Genomic DNA, 15684 nt, shown 5'->3' on the forward strand with positions numbered 1-15684 from the left:
AGGCCTAGTTTGGTAGCTAATCCTATTTTTGATTTCTGAACAAACAGTCTTTTCACTAGAATTATCTACTTTCATGCTCAAGAAAGTCATGTAACTATCTGAAAACTCATGATAATTCACAGGTTAAAATGGAAGCCATTTTGTACCTTTGTTATTTTTGCAGGAAGTCCTAGTTCCAAGGAATAGATTTCTCTTATTTATTTCACATAGGTGTGATTAAAATGAATCATAGGAGAGACCAAGTAGAATTATTTCCCTAAAGTTTTGGGAAAACTAATATTCTATTCAGAAAACCAAATGGTGTTATCCAAGTGAAAATATTATTTATCCCCCAAAGGAATTTCTACCTATTACCCACAATTCTGTTAGATATGCTTCTCATGTTTGAGTTTCTTGCCCAGTATCATTTATCTTGTATTCAAATGAAAAAAAAATCCTTAAGCTGTATTACTGAGAAGTTTTCTGCTAATGGGAAGGAAAGTAAACAGTAAAACAAAAATCCTTAATATACACAAGAATTGTTTGAAGGACTTAAAGTACTCTTTTTGTAAACTCGTGATACATTTATAGGCTTCTGAAATAGAGAAAGAAATCTCCATTTGCTCTAGTCAATTAATTTTAGAGACACTAGAAATGAAAAATAGAAATATAATACCTATCATATGTATAAGTACAAGTATATTATAATAAATATATAAATATATGTGTTACCAGGGTTAATAGTGTGGTGATGTGACATTCTTCCCACGTTCTGACAATAGGGGTAAGGATTTTTAGACAATACTTAAGCCTGAACCTTGATATTCATTCCAGAAATGATGCTAAAATGTTCAGTGATGCACTTGTCTTAATTTACTCAATTTAAAAACATAACTCACTGCCCATTATATAGTATTTTTTTCAAAGATTTAAAAACTCTAATAAAGATTCTGACACCATGTAATCAGCTACCATCAATATGCAGAGGCTGGTTTTCATTTTCCACTTTTCATTGAGAGGCAGTCCTTAAAGTACCGAAGACCAAGCTGTACTTGAAAATGGTTGAGATTCGCTTGTGCTTACATCTTTTCTATTCCACCTCTACTTTCAAGACATGCTTTCATTTGACAAGGATGCTTCGGAATTTGAATTTTAACATGTAGCTGTGTGCATTAGGCATGCAGATATACACAATGTATATTATTTTGCTTTTACAGTAATTATTTTCATTTATGAAATTCTAAATTTGATGTTAAATATTGAATATTTTGGTTAAGTGACAGCTTGTGCTAGCTTTAGGATATTCCTGCTTGATAATTATTCATGAGAAGAACAGCTGAAAACAAACTAGTTATACACCTTGGCAAATTACTGTGATTGTAATTCTGTGAAATTTCCCCATGGCCATGTGACTTTATTATAAGTACTCTAACAGTGCAGATGTCCAGAATGTTGTCATTGTCACAAATGTTATTCCTATATTCAAAGTTTTTGAATTACTCTTTACTGTTTCGGAGAGAACGTGAGGAAGGAGATGAGACACACGCAGTATGGATGACAGAGCATATGCAACTCTTTTCGGCGCCTGCCCTCCCTTGGTTAGGAGTGGGCATGGTGCTTACGTACATCACTCCTGTAAGATACAGAAGCACTGGCATTTTTGTGAAATCTAGATATGATGAAAACATTTCCTATTAAATGTTAAGAAAAAGGAAAAATAGCCCCAATTTATCATCCTTCAAAAAAATTCAGCTGAAATCAAATGTTATTTCCCTACTCTCCTTCTCCCTTTCAGTTCCTTCCCCATATGGTTCCTGAAATGTTCCTCCATTTAAATGGATTTTAAAGCTCATTCCTTATAGTTCCTAGAGCATTCATTGCTTTTGAGAAAAAAAAGAAAAACATTTTAGCATGTGCTATTTTTGTTATTCTAATTAGCAAAAACAGCTGGTCCTGTGCAGCTCAGACTGTAGTCTTTTTCAACACATTGTTCAGATTTTTTTTTCCTCCTCTTCTGTCAAGCTACAGGCTACCACCTCTCCTCTTCCCACACAAATCAACCCCCAAAACACCTGCACACACAACCTTAAATATCACCTACATCTGCCATGACAGGAAAAGGGAAGCAGCCTCTCCTTCCTGGTGGCTGGGCAGGGCTCATGCACCAAATTATGTGGAAGGTGAACAAAAGTCATTCACAAGGTACTCACTACCTCATTGATTTTACATTCACCAAGCACTTTACTCTGTTGTCTCAAAAGTACAGCTATCTCATAGTTTTTTTGTTTCTTTTCTTTCTTTTTTTTTCCTCTCGACTCCTCTGGCAAATGGGAGTAGCCTCTTGTAGAATCAGAGATTGAAAAATTGGATAATCAAACCTAACTCACAATTTGGTATCTATCAAAGGCATGTGACTGCCAATGATCATTGAAGCTGATCAAAGTCACACTCTGTTGCCATGGCAACGAATCCCCATTTTGTTTATATGGAGGGGTACTCACCACAGGAAAATAATGCTGAGAGGAATTAAATTTGTGTTGTTGAGAAATTAACATGCGGGATGCTTAGGAGTGAATTGAATGGGTGCTTATCAGTGTGATTTTTTTTTTTTTAACCGGGGTGGGGGTTGGTGAGGACAAACCATGATCTGTGGAGGGTGTCATTATGGAAGAGTCCAGTAAAACACTGAAATGTTTCAATAGTGCATTTCTAAGGTGGAGTCCAGATGTAAGGTAATAGTTTTTATTGGGTTTTGTCACTTACACATTTCGTGAGCTTAAGTATCTTCAAGCTCTTTGACTCTTTTCCCTTTTACAAATTTAAAAAGGATTACAAGAGGATGTATCTTTTAAGTTTTATATTTGTTTTTCTTTGGAGCTGGAAACAATTCTTAATCTAGCACCACTAATCTGCTAGGTGAGATATAGTATGATTAATGTATTCTCATTTTCAGTTACTCAAGATCTCCCCTAGCCAAATTCTGGTGTTGAATGAAATTTTTTGCATTTTTAGTTTGGAAGATATCACCTGGTCATGAAGGTGATAAGTCATTAACAAATTTTTTCCATGATTTTTTTTTTGGCATTGCATGCTGTTTAAAATTTTTTTATAACAAATTATAGTCTCTTTTTCAAAGAAACACGATATAGATGGGTAATTTTAAACGTCTTATCACCTTCAAATGCTAGCATTTATTGCCACCTCACCCATTCTTTTTCCATGTATGATTCTCTTGCCATTTTCTCTGTGGTCCTTCCACTTTATCCAGCCTCCATGTCAAATGTTTGTGCTAGAATCCCATCCACACAGAACCATCATTTCCCTCTCTCTCCTCCTCCAGCAGCTGCCAGGGATCATTTACTCACACTTCCTGAAGTAAACAAGACTATCATATGTCCAAAAACCAGTTTCTTTCAGTTACACTTGCTGTTTTGGCCTTCTACCTGTTCACACTTCTCTCATTATTATTCAAAATATGAATTCCACAAATATTTGAAGTGACTGCTTCTTTCAAGGCTGTGCTGACATGTAAGATGTGATCCCAGTCTGGGAGTTTATAATCTTGTTATGAGAAAGGGAGAGAAACCAATACTCACTGACAGTCTCCTTGGTGTCAGTGCCCCTGCTCAGCACTTGATGCATTTATACCTCATTGATTCTCTGTGCACACCAGAGATGAGCAATGCCTCTATTATTCAAACAAGGAAACTGAGGCATGGAGACGTTAGGCAACTTGCTTAAGAACATGTAATGGAAGACCACCTCTAAGGTCTGGAGTGCCTTTCTCCACGATCCATGTTTTCTTTGTTTTTGTCCTTTTTTTTTTTTTTTTTGGTCCATCTGAGGTGATAAGACAGGTAACACATACACACATAAATACCACACAAATACCACAATGGAATGAATGTTACGTGAGTGTTAATGACAATTTCTGCTTCAGAAGGGGAAGATAAGGAATAGGCCTCTTTTTTTTAATGATTATTAATTTTGGGAGAGTGAGAGAGAGATAGCATGTGCACGAGTTGGGGAGGGACAGAGAGAGAGGGAGAGAGAATCCCCAAGCAGGTTCCTGGCTGTCAGCATAGAGCTGGAGGCGGGGCCCAATCTCAGGAACCCAAATGTGAGGATCATGACCTGAGCCAAAATCAAGAGTCGAATGCTTAACCAGCTAAGCCATCCAGGAACCCCTGGAATAGGCCTCTTTTAACCAGGGTGTTTCGGGATAATTTTGAAGAGAAGGTAGCTTTAGGGCTGTGAAAGTGCAACAATTTTCAGGTGAAAATGAAGCATAGAGGAGAGGTGACTTGTTCTGTGTCACCTAGGTCCACCAGGAATGTTTATTGGTGCTTACTATTTAGGTTGAATGCTCAGAACAACAGTGATAGAATCTTCATGGTTATTGTTTTTGTGTTTCTCTTGGTTTCCACACGAATAATGTGCACTCATAATTTCCAGCTGAGTGCTTGCTGCTTTTTTTTTTTTATTTTTAATACCTGGATTGCTTATCAAAAATAGCTCTTCTAAAATTTTTTTAAATATTTATTTTTGAGAGAGAGAGAGAGAGAGAGAGAGAGAAACAGAGTGTCAGTGAGGGAGGGACACAGAGAGAGGGAGACACAGAATCCAAAGCAGGCTCCAGGCTCCAAGCTGTTAGCACAGAGCTCGACACGGGGCTCGGACCTACAAACTGTGAGATCATGACCTGAACCTTGCCATCGTGAACTGAGCCGAAGTTGGATGCTTAACCACTGAGCCACCCAGGCGCCCCTCAAAAATAGCTATTCTAGAACAGGATATGGTGGATGATATATTCCTATTTTATGGAGCTATAAGGCACTTGGAACATACAACCTTTGTTAGTCAAATTAGATTGAATCACTGAAGAACTACAATTCTCTATTGTGTATGCTAATCAAGGATACTGATAAATGAAATTCAGGCAGAAACCACTAACCATCACTTTACTGTTTACTTCAACCCTTTCTCTTACCAAGTTTTGATGACATACTAAGGTTATAGTGAGTCCCTTTTCTGATTGCTGGAGGTGTTATTAAAAATCAAAGAAATAGGGGCGTCTGGATGGCTTAGTCAGTTAAACATCTGACTCTTGATATCAGCTCAGGTCTTGATCTCATGGTTGTGAGACTGAGCCCTGCATAGGTCCTGTGCTGGGCATGGAGCCTGTTTTGGATTCTCTCTCGCCCCACCCCCTCACGTGCCTGCTCTCTCTCTCAAAAATAAAGTTTAAAAAAAAAAAATCAAAGAAATAGAAGAATCCAAAAATAGAAAATATGCCCAATTATCTAGAGAGAGGATTGAGTCAGGAACCAAGGGATAGTAGGTTTGTATACCAGCCCCTTAGTGGTGTAACTCTTGTAAGGCAGTGATCTTTTACTTCCTCATTTTCTCATGTATGTGCTGAGAATGATACTGCTATTATCACTAGACTTGTTAGCAGAGAAGTATGGAGTAGTTCCCATGTCACTTTTAAGGGAGTTAATATTAATTCACTATAGTAGCTTTAAGGAGAAGGTCATTTTCATAAGAAAACTATCTTGCCACCCAAAGAGGTCAGACCAGTGTTCCCCTCTTTAGTGAAGCAAAAGGCTGCACACTTCCTGTGGTCCTTTCTACTCGGAAGTGAATCCAGGCCTCCCTGGGAGACCTTTGTGCCTGTTGAGTCCCTGTCACCATGGTGGGAAGCTGTGAGCAGGAGAGTACCTCCACACTGACACTTTCTCCCACAGGAAGATTCTTTTAGCCCAAGACTTAAGAGAAAATGCATACAGATTTTTTTGTTTGTTTCTTGAAGTATTTCCTTGGAGGCTTCTTCCCTTAATGCTGCCCTAACACCCCCCTGGATGTCTCCTTCCTCTGATAATGAAAGCAAAGCTGCTAAATTTAAGGAATTTCTTTCTTTCTTTCTTTCTTTCTTTTAATGCTTATTTATTTTTGAGAGAGAGAGAGAGAGAGAGAGCAAGTCGGGGAGGGGCATAGACAGAGGGAGACACAGAATGCGAAGCAGGCTCCAGGCTCTGAGCTGTCAACACAGAGCCCGACTAGGGGCTCCAGCTCACAAACCACAAGATCATGACCTGAGCTGAGGTCAGATGCTTAACCAACTGACCCACCCAGGTGCCCCGGGAATGGAATTTCTTTAACCAGAAGTATTACATAATCTCATTATTTATTGGTTAAATGTGCTTGAACCACTTAACTCATTTCTTTGGTTAAGAGGAAAAGAAAATCTGGTCAATGCCTTCCAGAAAGTGAGTCAATCAGTTGGCAAACAATGCGTGTGTTGTTACTATTGCTGACAGGTTATCTGACTAGTAAGAAAAGGTTTTCAGGGTACATTCCAAACCATCACCTGAGCATTCCCAGGCTGTTTTGACCTTATCTAAAAAAAGCAGGAAAAATGTGTCCTATTGCTTCAGTGTACTTTTTGTACATTTTGGGGAATTTTGAAAATGTTCCTGTCAAAATCTAAACGAGGCTGTTGCAGGGTGGGCCATTTAGAGACCACAGCTCTATGGTTTCTGGTTAGCTCCATCCCCACCCGTTATCCCACCCATGGCTCCCAAAGAGCTTTGAGGGCTTTTGAGGTTTTAAAATAGACCTGCAGTCTGAATGGCAGGGTGAGGAGTAAGGAACAGGGAGCTCCAGCTTGGCCTCCCTGTGTGTTATTTGGGCCTGAGGAACATGCTGCAGGTTAATAATAAAGTTGCAAACTTAGCACACAGCCTTAGTACCGTGTTGTTCTTGCCACAGTGGGTCTTCTAATTAACAAGGACATCAGGCCCTCCTCTCTTCATACTAGGAGACCTGCCACCAGTTTCAGCTTAATCAACTTTCAGTCACTTGGTACACATCCAGAGTATGGGGACTTCAGTAATTGCTCAATTGTTAAGAAATTGTTAAATAGGTTTTGTGCAGAAATGAAGTTTCTTGAAATACATTTGCATCATCAGAATCTAAGTTTATGTTCCTTGGCAATTCTGTCTACCCCTAAGTTTCTGAGTGGCTTTTTCACTCAGTGCTATTTTTATCCAGCACAGAGGAACAAATACATAAAAGAAATCTCAATTTGTTAAAGCCCAATATTAGGGCATAATGACTGGATTCAACAATGAACTGACTTTTGAATTTTAGTGAATGAACTAAATGAACGGATTGGAAGCCTCTGCCTTTGGAAGTGGGCCCCTTCTGTTCCTCTATTCTAAATTTCGTACTAGAAGGAAAGTTATTTTGCAGGTATAGTCCTTTGCCTGGAGGTCGCTTTTAATTTACTTGAAATGGTGATTTCTTTTCCCTCTTTCCATTAAAGCATTCTTTCTATTCAAGGCTAGAGCATTGAGAAACTGTAGCAAGCATTTAGATCTTTTGTGATTTATAGATTTTATGTATATATTCCACCTGTAGTAAGCCAGCAAATATTCCCCTTTCCATGCAAGGAGAAATATGGCCTAAAGTAAATAAGAATGTCAGGGGTGGGAGGCTTAATGAATTTCATGAATCCTTGGGAAAACAAGAGCCCACAGATGACTTTCTCTTCTATCTGTTTTGAATGCAAGAAACCAGATAAAATATTGGCTCTATCAGAGCCAAAATAGAAGATTCTGTTTTAACTAGTCAGGGCAAAAAGGTAGATAGACACAACTGACATAGGTAGACGGATGACAAAAAATAAAACCAAAAACTGAAAAAAAAAAAAAAAAAGGCCCCACACTAATTGTAATCCTACTCTACAAACTATAGAGATGGCTCCTTTCCCACTGGTTTTCCTGTGGGATGGGAAGCAGAGAGGTTTAACTTCTCTTAGCCTTTTTGTAAAGCAATAGCAGCCTCCCTTTGTCTTCATGGCTGCAATTGGTAGGATGGAAGTACAGTCCATATACCTTGAGAAGAGAAAATGGTTCACATTGACCAATTTTATTTGACTTATTATTGAAAAAATAAAAAAGTTCGCATTCTTTTTTTTTTAAATGTTCATTTATTTTTGAGACAGAGAGAGAGACAGAGCATGAACAGGGGAGGGTCAGAGAGAGAGGGAGACACAGAATCCGAAGCAGGCTCCAGGCTCTGAGCTGTCAGCACAGAGCCCGACGCAGGGCTCGAACTCTAACAGACCCTGAGATCATGACCTGAGCCGAAGTCAGACGCTTAACCCACTGAGCCACCCAGGCGCCCCAAAAGTTCACATTCTTGTTTACACACTATAACTATCATTCATCCTTCTATTGAGAGGTGGTGTCATTAGAGAAAGAACTTACGATGAAAGAAAGACACCTTGAATTTTAGTCCTCTGCTCCTAGTTGCTGTATAAGCTGGTAAGATACAGAATTCCTCTGGCCTTGACTTGTCTGATCTATGTAATGGAAATAATATTTTATCAACCAGAAAATAGAACCTGGGAAAAGACAAGGCATTATTGTTCCTTCCACACGTGTGTGCAGTTTTTATGATGGGCATGTACCACCAATATTCTCGGATTTTAGCTAAGAATCAAGATTTCTCATGTGCTATAATAAAATGAGGCTTCATGCTAGACAATAAAGCAAGAGAAAAGTGGGGAAAGCCCTAATGGTTTTCCAGCTTTATTTCAAAAAGCATTTCAAAACTCTCAGAAAGACAAAAATGGACTTTTTCAGACAGTTACAAAATAATTGTAGGTACTAGATTAACTCTGCATGTTGCTAGTTTATTGGGTTTATTGTTGATTTGTCTGTTTCTGGCTTCCTAGTAAATAGTACGTAAAGCAAAACCTTATTCATTTCTTCAGTTATTATACAGCTAACTTTTAAGGATTTGAGGATGGAGTTGCCACATTTTTGACATGCTTATCAATCGTACTAAGGGTTTAAATAATTTGTTCAACTCATCTGTTGTTTCCTTTCATTTTTCCCCTACTTATGAAAACTACAGTTCCTCTGGACACTTAAAAAACAACATACCTAATTACTGTTTTAGTTACGATGGCTGCATAAAAAATTATCTCTAAATTTGCCAGCATAAAACATTTATTTATTAGGCTTATTGATTCTGTGGGTCAGAAATTCCAGTCATGTCACGGGGGGACAGCTTGTCTCCACTCCAAAATGCCTGGGCCACAGCTGGAAGACTAGAAAGTTGGGAATCATTTGAAGTTTGCTCACTCACACTTCTGGCAGTTGATACTGCTAAAACTTTGCTGGGGTTACTGACCAGAATGTGTATCTGTGACCTCTTGATGTGATCTCAGCCTCCTCATAACATGCAGAGAGAATCCTGGGCAGAAGCTGTACCCTTCGAGTTGGACAATCATATAACATACATCTGTACACTCTATTGGTCTGAGCAGTCATAAGACTGACATGTTTAAGGGAAGGAGAAATAGATTCCACTTCTTCATGGGGGTTGATTCTGAAAGAGCATGTAAGACTTAGAATATTGCTGTGATCATTTCTGGACGATGCAGCCACCTCCCCCTCAACGTTGTGAAGTTGTAAAATATATACAGCCAAGAAAACATCCAAAGCAAAAAGTAACTATTAGGCAGGTGCCTTGCTTCTACTTACGGGGGTGGGAGGTACTTTTCTTGGGGAAAAAAGAAAGAGGAAATAGTTATAAGCAGAGATTCATCTGTAACAATTTAATTCAATGGCTTGTAAATTCTCAAATAACAAATATTCCTAAATTAAATACAAATATCAAAACCACATTGTAACATCAAATTTAGATGTTTTCGGGTGGATCTCATCCAATTTACTCCAGTGGAGTGGATATTCCAGTTGCTGAATAGGGTTAAAGATGGCAATAGTAGTGGTGTTCTCAAGGGAAAGGATTGTGGTGACCATATTCCTGCTCTGGTCAGGCTTCTAACCATTTGCTAACTTTTGAGAGTATTGAGTGGGATCAGAAAAAATCTTCGAGATGTTCACTTATTTATTATTTCTTTCATTCAAGCCACACTGGTTGAATACCCAGTGTATGCAAAGCATGCTAATTATTATTTGCTCTGTCAAGCACACAGATTGACAGTAAGCTGTGTCCACTTACAATAGTAATAATAGCTGCCATTTATTGAGCACTTAGTATATGCCTGGCATTGTGCTAGCACTGCATACAGTGTTATTCATTCTTATAGCATGAATTCAGGCATACGTAATTATCACCCATTTTACAGTTGAGCAAACAATTTAGGAAAGCTGATTCTTTGCTTAGTTTGTATAGCTAATTAATAAAAGATCTTAGTATCAAACTTTGCTTTATTGGGCTAAAAAGCCTGTTCCCCCCCCCCCCAACTAGGCTAAACTGCTTCTTCCAAGAACTTGTCTTAGTGGGGAGAGGGAAATGAAAGAAGATATATTTATAAATAATTCTAGTGTAAGTTGAAATTTGTTAAGTATCCAAGAAAGCTAGGGCGTTAAGAGAGCCTACTTCTTTGTGGAATAATTAGGGGGAAGGTTCATGGAAGTGGTGGCACTTGAGTTAGGGCTTGAAGAATTGGTAGGCTTTTAACACGTGGAGATGGGAATACAGAAGGAAATCTAGATGTTGGAAAAATGTAGCCGGATTATGAAGAGCATGGAGCCATTTGGGTAATAGCAAACCATACCACTGAGATGAATCCAAGTTTGAAGATTAATGAGTTAGAAGGCTGGAAGTGTGGATTGAGTCCCTTTGGTAGAAGTTCGGATGTGGCAGCTAAAGGAAGTTCATCTAGGAGTTCTGTAATTCACGGTGAGCAGTTGAAGGTGTTTGAGTAGGACAGTCACATGGACAGAGTAGGGCATCAGGGAGAGCAATCCAGATGCTACCTAGGATGGATCAAAAGGGTTTGACATAGTGATGCTAGGAGGTTTGCAATAATCTGGAAGATGGAAGATGGTGCTAAGGACAGAGATGGGATTATGATGGGAATTATAAAGAGAAAGAAGGAAATGTATTGGCAATTCCAGAAAAAACTAACAGCAAAGAGAGAATATCTGTATTTCTCACCAACTGACTAGTTGCTTGAGTAAAACATATTTGCCTCTTCCCTCAAATTATCTGTTTTTATTTTATTAAGTCATAGTCTCCGGGGGCCCTACTGAGCACCTGCCTCTAATTTGGAAATGTGTTGTCATGGCTCCTGTAGAGGCTGTTCTGCATTTGGAAATTCATTTTCTATTCCGTTTATTTCGATTAAATGCTTTGCTATTAGACTTCTTACAAGTCATATGCCCTGAATACAAAGTTAGAAAATAATATTCAGCGCTGGAAGTGCTGAATTGCTGGTCAGTGTTGTTAGGAGCAAGAGGCACAAAGGGGTAACGGTGCACATTGCAAGTAATTTTATAGAAGAGGTTTATCCAATTTTTGCCCCTGAAATAGTTCAGATTTTTTTTAAAAAAAGAAATGATGTGCCTGGTTCATTCTGTTAACATTTCCCTGTCCCTGTGCCCCTCAAGGTAGGTCTGTGCACATGGAGAGGTTAATATTAATATTGCCTTTTTACAGCTAAATTATCTGGCTCTAGAACCATTCACAGATTCTATTAAAGACCCCTATGGAGGATTGCTTCTTCAAATAGGCATTTTAATTCACCCGGGTACAATAAGGTGTTACCTTCCTTTCATTAATAAAATGGGAACTCATAAAGAAAACCAGATTATCTTGAATTTATGATCAAGTAATTTTGTTTCTCTTAGCCTGGATAATAATTGTGAAACATCATTTCCCCCCTTCTTTCCTTTTCCCTTCATACACTTCGACATTCTTAATTTCTCATGTTTATTTATCTTTTTATTTTAATTTGACAGGGAAAGCTATCTAGGACCCCAGGAGGCAAATGCTGTGACTCAAGAATTGGTCCTTTCCATCTTCAATTTAATGAAATAATAAGCCAGTAATTGATTTATATTTATATTTACATTTGCCTTACAAATTCTGGGATTTTTGTCACCTTTATTGTAATTCCATAAGTAGTCACCAAATTACTTCCAATAAACTCTATTTTTCCTTTACCTACCCTGTAACTGAAGTCTTTTATCGTAGTCTAGAGGCTTTGTTCTTCCCTCTGGTTTCTCGTGTCATTTTTCCTCACCATAGGTTTTCGTTTTCATTTTAAATTGTTAATGAATTATTTTTTTGCCTCAAACTCTTTGTACCTTTATCAGCAGATAATTTGTTCCAAACAGCCTAACATTGTGTCATTCTACTTTCCACATAACCGCATCGTCAGTAGTCTGAAGAAGACAGTCTTCTGATGTTATTAACAATTTAGGATACAATTTGGAATTGGAAAGTTAACAAGGCAGATTTCTGAGCATTCCAGTTTGGTTTCCCAAATTTTTTTCACCCAAACTGTGATCTTTCTGGTCTGGGCCTTCCTTCGTTCAGACACTAGTTGCTTTATCTATGCTTACTAAGGAGCATATATTATCTGGTAATAACTGAAGATTAGAAATAGCTAATTAGAAGGAAGATTGAGGAAAGAGGGGCATGTGAGATGTAAACAAATCATATCTGAAATGACAGCTGGTTGCCTGATGTTTCTGAAAAATATAAAACTGAAAAATTAATAGCTGCATTGATACTGGTAAATATGGTCTCTGGAGCACATACTATGTGTCAGGTGCTTTTCCATATATCATATGGAAATCATATATCACCACAATTTAGGTTATCAGTGTTCCCATTTTATAGATGAACAAATTCAAGCTGATATTCTAAATTATCAAAATCACCACAGCTAGTAAGTGGCAATTCCAGAGGTTTCTCTGGGTCTGTGTGACTCCCCAAGCTATGATGTCATTCTATTGTACCTTGCTGCCTCAGTGCGCTGTGGTAGTTGTCTGTCAACTTTCGTCTTCCAAGAAAGCATTAACTTCTATAGCTTCTACTTAAGGAAGCAAAAAAGCAATTTGTCTTAAGAGAATTCCATTGAAATTAAAAAAAATACTTTTTGGTGTTAGGAAATGAACATTTAAGTTATTTGAAAAACTAGTTATGTGGAAAACCTGATACCACAAGAAGACAAGATAAACTATTTCAACATAATCCTGATATCACACTTTCAGGAAACTTGACTCCAGATTAGATTTTTCTCAAGCTAAAAAAAAAAAGTTCCCATGTTATATATGTTTTTTCTTTCTTTCTTTCTTTCTTTCTTTCTTTCTTTCTTTCTTTCCTTCTTTCTTTCTTTCACTTTTCATTTGACAAGCATTGAGTGACTATTATTTACACAGAGACACTATCTTGGCTTTTCAGAATTCCACCAGATCAAGTAAACAAACAAAATGATTTACAAAAAGCATTAAAAGCTCAGTTTCAGTATAGGTTGGGTAAGTAAGTGCTGCAATAGTCCCCCTTTCTCTTTACCTCATCCTGCATATTGCCACCAGAGTTATTTTTCTCTAAAACTCTCATCTGATGGTATCACTTTCTGGTTTTAAACCTCTGACAACGGCCATCGCCTGTTAAGTAACTTTTGTCCCTTCAGAATCTGTTGCCTTTTGCCTTTTCTGGCTCCTCTGGAGCTGCCCTCACCAGAGCTCAGACAGTCTGTACTGCTCATTTCCCCTCCGCCTCCCCCCGACCCCCCAAATGCTAGGCACTCTCACATCATCATGCCTGTGTTCTTACTGTTTTGTCCTGGGATGTGTTCTGCCCTTTCTCATTCAAGTGGTATGTCTCCATTCATCCTTAGGATCCAACTCAAACCATGCCCCTCTTCCTGCTACTTTTCTTGACAACCTGCTCCTCCCTGTTAGGAAAGAAAAAAAAGGTGATCTTCCCAGAGCACTTCATATCATAGCATTTTTTAAAAATAATAATAATGTAATATAAAATTATTTTGATTTGTCTCTGGCAAAAGCACAGATCTTTCCAGAACATGACTCTATTCATCTTCATATCTTCATCTCAGGATTCTGACACATACTTGGCCATCTATAAAGGTTGGAGGAGGAGAATAGGATAGAAGTGGGTGAATAGGTAAGTGCTATGGTAAGAGGGACTAAGTTTTCAGAAGTGGTTGGTGGTGGCTTCCCAGGGGAGTGGTATGTAAGTGTGGCTTGAAGAATGAGTAGGAATTTAGCATTTCAGCAGACAGCTATGAGCAGGTTCACAGTGGGTGGAAAGAGGGCCCCATAGCACAGAACTGTGTATCTGAAAGCTTGAGAGAGCATAGCCTGCTTGGAAATTGCAAATAGACTAGTGTCTTTAGAGGTGAGCACGCAGAAGAATGGAGCAGAGTGGGCTCGGAGCGAGAGGTGGCTTCATACAATGATGAGCCTGTGGGTGTGAGGATTTCATTCTCTCATGCAGGTCTTTGGGGGAGCCAATGAGGCTGTGGCAGTCACCCAGGTGGACGTGGTTGTGTGGTGGCGAAGGGATTGAGAAGGCTAATTGGGAAACTCTGGCACAGTTGGAAGCAGAGACAACGGCCTGTCTGAGATGGGATGTAGGGATGCTCACGTTTTGCTAGAACTTCTGTCCAGAAGTGTCTGGCTTAGCTTGTTCCTTTGGGCCTTACTACAACTTTTTCAGACTCTGCTTGGATCTCTGATGTTCTGATTTTATCCCCTACACTTTCTCCCTTGTTCTCTCCACTCCAGCTACCCTAGATTCCTTGCCATTCTTTGAACCACCCAGAAAGTACCCCCTCAGGGACTATGAGTTTTCTACTCCTGATTCCTTGAACATCCTCCCTGCCAGTCTCCCTTCTGGAATCTTTCCCCTTTGACCTGTCTTAAATAGCACCCCTGGTGGTCACTCTCTCACTTGTGACCCTGCTGTGGTTTCATTCTTGGTCCTAACACCTGCATTTCTTGTGTATGTTTTCGCTGCCCTATTTCCCTTACTCAGAATGTAAACTCCACGAGATTACACAGTTTGTTTTGTTCTTTGCTGCATTTGAGCACCTAGAAAGAATTATGCCTGACACATAGTAGGTACTCCATAAATGTGTATAAATATGACAGTGTTCTCCAAACTTTTTCACCTAAGGACATAGGAAATAATAATATGTGCATGGTATCAGGGTATATTGGAAGGGACTAGGCGATGTCTATATGCTACTTGGTTAAAAAAATAGTAATTACTTTTTTTTATGTTTAATTCTAATAAGAAAAAGAAAATCAAGTACTGGGGAAAATGTTAAATTTTGCATTTACATAAAAGTTCCAAATAAAATTTTCGTATTTTCACAAAATTTTATTGCCATTGTTACCTCATGGCACAGCTATAACCTATTTGCCACGTACCAATGGATGTTGGCCCCCCCATTGCCTCTTTCCATTCTGTCTAGATTTGGGATTTTGCCTCTGGGGCAAAGCCTGCTGGCAACACTGTGTCCCTAGCCGCATCCCACACCTTCGTCTTCCACGTGGGAGCTGGTCTGATCTAGCAGGGCAGTGAACTGGACTGTGGCCCATGCTATTATCGTAAGGGCACTGGAAGTGAGTTGCCTGCATGATAAAATAGTAAGTAAGTAATGTTTGTGAAAGTTTGGCGTGTTGGAGGCCTCCTTGCTTAACCGCAGCTGAGCAGCACCATCTGCTTGGGAACAGCCAATTTGTTGTTTGTTTTACACTGAGTTTATTAAAGTTACCCAAGGGAGAGTAGGAGGGACCTTATTTGGAAACTTGTTTCCTTGAAAACCCACATGATTTAGTGGAAAGAATACTAGAAAAGGCTTCCCGAGACCCAGGTTCTAGTACCACCTATGGTCTGAGCTGT

Source organism: Panthera uncia (assembly GCF_023721935.1).
Source record: "Panthera uncia isolate 11264 chromosome A3 unlocalized genomic scaffold, Puncia_PCG_1.0 HiC_scaffold_11, whole genome shotgun sequence".
Classification (NCBI taxonomy): Eukaryota; Metazoa; Chordata; class Mammalia; order Carnivora; family Felidae; genus Panthera; species Panthera uncia.